The 6637-nt window shown below is 46.3% G+C and overlaps 1 protein-coding gene across 4 annotated transcripts in view; it reads right to left on the reverse strand.

The window, feature by feature from the left end:
• Positions 1–3688, reverse strand: part of KIAA1958 (KIAA1958 ortholog) — a 187614-nt gene extending 183926 nt beyond the window's left edge. For all 4 annotated transcript variants that reach the window (XR_009564265.2, XM_030858988.3, XM_030858989.3 and 1 more), the window contains exon 1: positions 3586–3688. The gene's annotated coding sequence lies outside the window, so the exon portion shown is untranslated. The remainder of the gene's footprint in view (positions 1–3585) is intronic.
• Between the last annotated feature and the right edge of the window lie 2949 nt (positions 3689–6637).

The raw sequence follows: 6637 nt of genomic DNA on the forward strand, positions 1-6637 counted from the left end.
TAAACAACGCAGGACGATAAAGGCTGGAACGAGAGGTCACTGTCCGCACCTCTCACAGTCAGGCCTACTTTCCCAAGCTACAAAAAACTTTAGGGAAAAGAACTTGAAAGTCCCAGATCTTTTATAAAGAATAAAATTGTTAACTTTTCAGCTTTCCCCCTGGTTATTACTAATGATAATACTAGTCGTTTGAGGGTTCCAGGTAACATAAAGTGAACATTTTAAGTGTCTTTTTTTTTTGCGGTACGCAGGCCTCTCACTGCTGTGGCCTCTCCCGCCGCGGAGCACAGGCTCCGGACGCGCAGGCTCAGCGGCCATGGCTCACGGGCCCAGCCGCTCTGCGGCATGTGGGATCTTTCCAGACCGGGGCACGAACCCGTGTCCCCTGCATCGGCAGGCGGACCCCCAACCACTGCGCCACCAGGGAAGCCCCATTTTAAGTGTCTTTTAATGGTACCACACTAATAACTAACAAACAGGAAAGGACTAGAAAAGTCTATGGATTTTAAAGCCTATCAAATTTAACCGTGGAGAGCTTAGTGTTGTTAAAAAAAAAAAAACTGGTAAATATCAGATTCCACTGCTCAGCTACTGATACATTTAAAACCCAACTTTTCGCAAATTCAAAATTTCTGGAAGCATTTGTCATAGTATCAAAAGCAGCAGAAAAAAATTTCAACGATGAGATGTGAAAAATAATTTACATGCCTTCCTAAACACCAACATACCAGACGAAAAATCAGATGAAAATATGAAAGTCTCTGGAATGCTTCTGATTAACTAAAATAGTACCGTTAATTATAGAAAAACAAAGCACAAAACAAAACAATTAATATCTACATATCACAGTCAAACAACAAAACAAAAAAACCAGGTGTTATCTTTTAGCCAGCCTAAGTAAACACACCATGCCAATCCCAGAAAACTGTTAGACACAGCTACAACTCTGTCAAGCAATTCTCAATGCAGGCCACACTCTTAATGTTTAGTTTACACAGTGACTCCATTAAACCTTAATGCTACAACTGACAGCCATGTAAACAAATACATAAACATGCAATTCAATTTGTTAGCTTATCTTTTTTAATACTGGGAAGAGCTGATGAAGAGTGTATCTAAAGAGCTGAAACTCTGGAAGTGTTTTAGAACTCTATACCACCATTCATGGTAAAGTCTGAACAAATTTCAACACTTAGCCTCTTTGGGCCATCCTTATTAGAAAAGGAAGAGGTATCTTGCTCAAGGGCCTACCAGCACCTGACACTGAGCTCTGTGCAGAGTTTAAATTCATTTATCTAATCTAGAACAGAAGTCAAAACAGGAACTAATCAAAGAGGCTGGCATGACCTTTGTTAGATGTACCCTCTTCTAAGTTTTAAGTAAAGTGTACAAAAATGTACACTCCAGGCATTTACAAAATAAGGCATGAAATAATATTAATGTGTTAATGTAAAACTAGGACAAGAATCTAGGATACATCTTTCTCCTAGAAAAAGACCACTATTTTAGGCATACTAAACTGTCTCCTCTTTATAATGACAAAAATCAGTTTGCCTAGTTAACACTATATTAAATTGTATATTGTTTTCTGACAAATTTCTACATGTTACTTGACAAAAATTTAAATAGCAAATATTTTTTCCACCATAATAATTTTCCTTCATGTTTGGATGATAATACTTTTATTTTTTAAGAAAGACTACATTTCCTACATATAGCTGTACATATAACTGCGTGTCCCCAAAACTGTGTTTTCTTTTTTGATCTCCTTGGTAACCATCAGATTTAAGTTTGTCAATATGGATTCTCAAACAATAAGCAAAAAAAAAAAAAGTCTCCAGAAATGAGCAGTAGATAGAGGTGAATGCAAAGATATAAATCCACACCTGCGTTAAACTCTGAATCTGGAAGGGCTTCCCTGGTGGTGCAGTGGTTAAGAATCCGCCTGCCAATGCAGGGGACACGGGTTCAAGCCCTGGTCTGGGAAGATCCCACATGCCACAGAGCAACTAAGCCCGTGCCCCACAACTACTGAGCCTGTGCTCTAGAGCCCGCGTGCCACAACTACTGAAGCCCACGCGCCTAGAGCCCAAGCTCCGCAACGAGAAGCCACTGCAATGAGAAGCTCGCCCACCACAACGAATAGCAGCCCCCCCCGCAAGTAGGGAAAGCCCGTGCAACGAAGACCCAATGCAGCCAAAAAAAAAAAAAAAACCCATTTAAAAAAAACTGAATCTGGAAAATTAATTTTCTGGGTGCTTATGCAACTTCATTTATTATCTGAGTATCTACAAATACATAGCAACTGTTCATAAAAAACATATAAATAATACAAATCAGAAATATCACTTACAGTGCTTTTCAAAAGTTATATCCACCATATACAACACAGTCGTTGGGTTATAAACAGAGAATACATAAATACATATAATAAAATAGGGAAAGCACAATCACAGGGAGAGATGATCAGTTTTAACGTTCATGTTCTCCCCATATGTCGTGAAAGATCTCATATCTTAAACCAGCAAAAATAAAGGTTTTAGCCTGGACAGAAAGTTAGATAATTGTTTATCGCACTCCAGTCTAACCTCCACTGTGGAAGTGACTTACTTGTTAACTGTTTATTTAATAGGTAGAAGATTCTGTCATGTTAAACCTAAGGAGTCTGGGAAATAACAAAACTTTACCTCCAAAAGTTATACATATATGTAACCATCACAACCATATTCATCTTTTATTTCTTGCCTTTAAGTCCTTATCAGAAAGAAAGAAAGAAGAAAGAAAGAAAGAAAGAGAAAGAAAGAGAGAAAGAAAGAAAGCCATCAGAATACTAAAAAACACTGATTTTGGTCAGCCCAACCTTCTCCTACCGAGGGAAATCTATTTCTCGATGTATTTGATAACAAACACAAATCACTGTGCGCAGCCTCAGACGGGTTGGGGGGCGGAAGAGCCCTTCGGAGAAAGCCCTTCTCCGTCAGAAACAATAAATAAGGGACGCAAGCGATGCACGTTCCTTCACACACGCCCCAAACGCACCTTGGCGTGCCTCGCGGGAGGGAAACAAGTCTGGCAAAGCACCGAAACACCTCTCTCCCTCTCTCTCCATAACCTCCTCAAGACTTGAAAACTAAGAGAGCAGATCTTTTCTTTCCCCTTTCCCGCCCTCCTTCCCACCTCCAACAAACCCCAGAGAGGGAGCGGGCGAGCCAGACCCACGCAGCGCGCCCGCGGCCGCGGCGGCGACAGGAGACGCTGGGCGGCGGGCCGGCCCCAGAGAGACAACCCAGAGCCGCGGCCGCCGCTCGCTCGGCCGCCGGGGGTTTCTACCCCCTCACGCCCCCGAGGCCGTCGCCGGCGACGTCCGGCCGCCCGGCTCTCAGCCCTGACTCTCGGCCTTCTCGCGCCACCCCCCCCACAAGCCCAGAGGAACAAAAGGAGGGTTCAGCCGGGTCACTGCTAGGCCGCCGGCGGGGGGGAAGCGGCGCGGACGCCAGTGCGACCGCCCCCCACACAAAGGGGCTCCCGGTCCCGGGCGCAGCGTCGGCGCGCTCGTCCCCGCCCCGCGCGCGGGCTCTCACCCACCTGCAGGTGTCTGTGCGTCTGTCCATAGGAACGCGGGCAGCGAGGGGGCCTGTAGGAGCCGGGCAGCAGGGGCTGGAGGGGGCGGGACGGAGGGAAGGGAGGGAGCGCGGCCACAGGGCCGGGGAGCGAAGGCAAGTAGAACGGGAAGGCGCCGGACGGGCGACGGACCGAGGGGCTGGGGGCGGGGGCGCCAGCCTGGCTCCGCCGACCGGCGCGCGCCGCTCCGTGCGCCCCGAGCTCCGCGCGCCCGACTCCGAACGCGGCGGGCAGGCGGGGGGCGGGGCGCGGGCGGGGGCGGGGCCGGCGAGCGGGGCGGGGGCTCGGACCCCGGCCTCCAGCCGGCACCGGAAACGCGCTGTGGTCCGGGAGACCCACAGGAAGTGTGTAACGGCCCTCCCACGACGCGCACCGAGCTAGCGGCGGAGGCTGTCCGGAGGAGGTGTGGACCGACCCTCCTGCTACAGACACGCGACCACGAGCTCGGTCTCCGCAGCCCGACAGGCGTGGGAGCCACGATCCCCTCAGCGTTCTCAACGGGGCAGCACCCCCCCTCCTGCCACACGCCCCAGGCCCGCGGCCCCCGCTGCCCTTCGCAGCTCCGTACAGCTCCACCTAAACGCCAGGATCAGACCTCCTTGCAAGACCCTGGGTTTGCCAGGCGTGTGATACCTGTTTTAACGCGCTGAGTGGAGTCACTTCTACATCCAGGCATGTGCAAGAACACCTCCGATCGACAGACGTACAACCCACAGTCACCGCTACCCGGTGGAAGTTTCTAATACAGCTACAACCACACGCACCCATCCCGTGGAGGGAGCCGGTCTGCTGAATAACACCTAAAACACACTAAGACCGGGAAGCATATAATAAGACCACCTGCACAGCTCGGCACAAGGGAGGTAAGGCTGGACCAGGCGCCCTCCACCTTTATCTTATCCACCAAACACTTTCATAGTACTTACACTAAGTGCTTAGCGAATATTAATTTGCTTAATCCTAAGAACTCTATGAAATGGGTCTTGTTAGCATTGCTGTTTTGCACATGAGGAAACTGAGGCACAGAGACAGTAAGAAAGCTGCCCAAGATCACATTGTAGGAGGAACCAAGATTCGTCCCAGGCAGTCTGTCTCTGTGCTCCTTTCTACTTACAGCCCTAAGCATCTCCAAAATAATAATAATGGCAATAACTATCATTTAAAGCATATCTGATTAGCCATATGTAGTGCTGACATCTTGGCCTCATCCCAGCTGTGACAGGGAAACCTCATTCCCTCCTACCCTGGGGTAAGTGAGGGGAGAAAAGAGTATGACTGAGCAGAAAAAGAGACTAACTTCTGAACAAAGGAGAAAGGATTCCTAACACCTGTGTCTATCAACACTCCTCCTGGCTGAATTTAAAAATCTTTAAACATTTTTGATAAATAATGTGTCCAAAAAAAAGAAAAAAAACCAGGGACTTTCCTGGTGGTGCAGTGGTAAGAATCTGCCTGCCAATGCAGGGGACACCAGTTCAATCCCTGGGCCAGGAAGATCCCACATGCCACAGAGCAACTAAGCCCATCCACCACAACTACTGAGCCTGCGCTGTAGAGCCTATGTGCCACAACTACTGAGCCCACATGCCACAACTACTAAAGCCTGCACGCCTACAGCCTGTGCTCCGCAACAAGAGAAGCCACTGCAATGAGAAGCCCGCACACCACTACGAAGAGTAGCCCCTGCTTGCCACAACTAGAGAAAGCCCACGTGCAGCAACAAAGACACAATGCAGCCAAAAATAAATAAATAAAATAAATTTATTATAAAAAAGAAAAAACAGTTAATCGCCACATGTTTCAAGTACATAATCCTGTGGGAAAATTGAAATCCTGTGCATTGCTGGGAGAAATATAAAATGGTGCTGCCACTATGGAAAACACTATGGAGGGTCCTCAAAAAACTAAAAATGGAATTACTATGTGATCCAGAAAACCCACCTCTAGGTATATATATCCAAAAGAATTTGAAGCAAGAACTTAAAGAGGCATTTGCAACCCATGTTCACTGCACCATTATTCACAATAGCCCAGAGATGGAAGCAACCAAAATGTCCAAGGATGGATGAATGGATAAACAAAATGTGGCGTATACATACAGAGTATTATTCAGCCTTAAAAAAGCAACCCTGTCACATGCTACAACATAGATGAACCTTGAGGACATTACACTAAGTGAAATAAACCAGCCGCAAAACAACAAATACTGTATATAAGGTACCTAGAGTTGTCAAAATCACTTATATAAGGTACCTAGAGTTGCCACAATCATGGAAACAGGGTATTATGGTGGTTGCCAGGGAATGAGGGGATTATGGAGAGTTGTTGTTCCATGAGTATAGAGTTTTAGTTTTGCAAGATGAAAAAGTTCTAGAGATCTGATACACAACAATGTGAGGATAAACCACTGACCTGTACACTTGAAAATGGTCAAAGGGATAAATTTTGTATTATTTGTTTTTTACAATTAACTATTTAAATGCAGTCCCATTTGTTTAAAGGATATTTCCACCTTGATGAGTTTTTTAAATGATGCAGGCTTCCAGCTATGATGAGGTACCTTGTTGAACAAACTAACTCTCCCACTAAAAGCTATAAAAAGCTGCATTAAAAAAAAATAAAAGCCTGTTTAAACCTGTTATACAGCAATCCAGGCAGCCAAGGCCTGAGATTCCCAAGAGCCCAGCAAGAAGGGAAACATGATGAAGTGAATCCTCCATCCTAAGCCATGTTTCCTCCTTATGGCATTGTTGATCTGTGTCTAGGAGTATAGAAATCTGAGAGAGGCATCCTAGAGCTTTCAATAGTCTGATTGTGCTGGAGATACAAATTTTGGAGGTCAAGTCTATCAGGGTAACTAGGGCTTGAGATGCTAAGATCCCAGAAGAAAGGCAATCACAGTAAAAGGAGTCAGTCATTCTACATATTTTCCCTCAAAGCATTTGCTGATTCCTAGCCTGTTCATGCAAGGGGCAAGAAGCCAGGAAATCAAGCAGAAAGCAGTTGTTAACAGGAA

The sequence above is a fragment of the Globicephala melas genome, chromosome 6 (assembly GCF_963455315.2).
Source record: "Globicephala melas chromosome 6, mGloMel1.2, whole genome shotgun sequence".
In the NCBI taxonomy this organism is placed as follows: domain Eukaryota; kingdom Metazoa; phylum Chordata; class Mammalia; order Artiodactyla; family Delphinidae; genus Globicephala; species Globicephala melas.